The sequence below is a fragment of the Myotis brandtii genome, unplaced genomic scaffold (genome assembly GCF_000412655.1).
Source record: "Myotis brandtii unplaced genomic scaffold, ASM41265v1 scaffold1774, whole genome shotgun sequence".
Lineage (NCBI taxonomy): Eukaryota > Metazoa > Chordata > Mammalia > Chiroptera > Vespertilionidae > Myotis > Myotis brandtii.
The window spans coordinates 268,485-271,028 of NW_005356575.1; the positions used below are offsets into that span (position 1 = coordinate 268,485).

The 2,544-nt window shown below is 53.0% G+C and overlaps 1 protein-coding gene across 1 annotated transcript in view; it reads left to right on the top strand.

Annotated features, from left to right (window-relative positions):
- The window catches only part of EXOC3L2 (exocyst complex component 3-like 2), a 39,340-nt gene that overhangs the window by 9,784 nt on the left and 27,012 nt on the right, over positions 1-2,544 (top strand). The gene's annotated exons all lie outside the window — the stretch shown is intronic.

A 2,544-nucleotide genomic window follows, 5' to 3' on the forward strand; every position in this document is an offset into this window, starting at 1 on the left:
TGAGCGCGTCGGCGGGGAGCGTGTTCTCACAGGCGAGGAGCGACTCACCGGAAGAGAAGGGGAGAGAAACGCCCGGGCTGGGCGCCAGGGACGCGGAGGAAGACTCGGGGAGACGCAGAAAGAGACAAAAAGAGGAAGAAAGAGGGAGCCTCGTAGGGAAAGAGAGGCACAAAGAGAGACGCAAAGAGGCACAAAGACTGAGACCCACCCCCGGGGGCAGGGAGAGACGGGAGACAAAGAGATGCGCAGAGACGCGAATGGAGAGAAAGAGGAGAGGCAGGAGCCCCCGGAGGCAGGAGCCGGGCAGATGGCACCGTCCGCCTTCCCCTCCCGCCATGGGTCCTGGGCCCCGGGAAGCTCTCGGGGACCTGGGGCCGCCGGGGCGCGGGGAGATGGAGTCCTGGGCGGAGCCACTGCGGGGAGTGCGCTCCCACCTCCCGGAGAGCTCCCGGCCGCAGGGCTGTGGGGCAGCGTCCTCCCCTCCGCACTCCAGCCGGGGTCTGGGGACTCTCTCTGTCCTTCAAGGGCAGGCATTTGCCTTTTCAGCCTCGGTTTCCCGTCTATAAAGCGAGCGGGAGGGAGGGTCCGCATGCTGCCTTCCTGGCAGGGCGGAGGCAGGAGCAGGGGAACCGCAAGCTCAGACGCTCTCCTGAAGGATGAGCTGAAACCACAGAGGCCAGGGCTGCACTGAGGGCACCCGGTGCTGTGAGGACCAGCCATGACCTCTAGACCAGAATGGGAGGAAAGAAAAGAGGGGCAGCCACAGTCCCGGCCCCACAATCACACGGCCCTTGGTTGGAGGCCCTGCCCTGCCCCTGCCCCTATCTAACCTTCTTCTTCTTCTTTTTTTAAAATGTATTTCCTTATTGATTTCAGAGAGGAAGGGAAAGGGAGAGAGAGATAGAACATCAGTGATGAGAGAGAATCATCAATTGGCTGCCTCCTGCACGCCTCCAGCACGCCCCCCACTGGGGATTGAGCCCGAAACCCGGTCATGTGCCCCTGGCCGGAATCGAACCTGGAACCCTTCAGTCCGCAGGCCAATGCTCTATCCACTGAGCCAAACCGGCCAGGGCTAACCTTTTTGAACTTCAGTTTTCCTTTCTCAAGAATGGGTGTGATGATAACCGCGATATGATGGAGCTGGCTCAAGCGAGCTGATTGTTAAAGTCTCAGGAATTTTGGAACTGGTTGTTAAATAGTCATCATTAAAAATCAAATTGTGCAAACCTACAATTAAATACGTTATATTTAAAACAAAGGTAATAAATATTCATCACACCCTAATCATTTTGCTATCATCTGTGATCCTGAGGTCATTACATCTGCATAGGGAAAGTGCTGGATAATGAACTACTGAGCATCTTGTCCCCACCAACAAATAAACACTTTCAGTTATGGCACCTTGAAATCAGCCATGGTGGGAACATTTACACCATGGAAATTGGCAAATGCTACAAATTGAGACTCCCTACCACCACCCCTAAGAGCTGCTTGTTAAACATTTACCAGCCTATCCCTGGTGGATACTATCAGCTACATGGACTCACAGAGGCTTCCTCTGTGGCAGGCTCTGAGGGCTTTATCCTTTCTGCACCCCGTGGGGTTGAACCGTCATTATGAACCCCACTTACAGATGAGGAAATGAAGGCCCCAAGGAGAAAAATCAGATGCTCATCACACAGCTGGTCAGCTGCAGGGCTGGGACTTGAACCCAAGCGCCTCCAAACTCCAGAACTTGGGCTCTTAACCACTATGGTTACTGTCCTTGAATAACAATATTGCAGCCTCCGTCTGCAATAAATTAATGAGCCTATAAAAGTAAAGTGCTTCCCGTGGGAACCGAATAGACCTTCATAAGTGGGCGACATTACTATTATTATTCAGCAAATGGGGCCCAAGGAGTCTCAGGGATGGTGGGAGGTGGAGAGGGAAGAGTTCAGGGTTGTTTAGAAGATTTGAGATCACAAGGGCTCTGCTCAGTGAGGAGTGGGGACTTGGGAATGGGTTGGGGGAGCTGAGTCACCCCTAATCCCTTCCCAAACCTGGCACAGAGCTGCAGTTCTTCCGTGCACCACACGGGGGCAGAAGATCACCTTCCTTCCTACACATGTAAGTCCCACCCTGGCTCCTCACCCGAGGATATTTTCCCATTGATTTTTAGAGAGATTGGAAGAGAGAGGGGGGCGGAAAATGTATCTGGAATTAGATTGTGGTGATAGTTGTCATAACTTTGAGAATATACTAAAAACCACTGAATTGTACACTTTAGAAGTTGAATTTTATGGCATGTGAATTATATCAATAAAAATTAAATCTGAAAAAGTGAGAGGGAGGTCTCACAGTGATCACAGCCCCTAACAGGCCATTTGGTCCCAGCCTGGGCCTCCCTCCGCAGGCATGGCTCAGTGGTTGAGCATCGACCTCTGAACCAGGAGGTCAAGGTTTGATTCCTGATCAGGGCACGTGTCGGGGTTATGGGCTCAACCCCCAGCAGGGGGCATGCCGGAGGCAGCCGATCAATGATTCGCTCTCATCATTGAT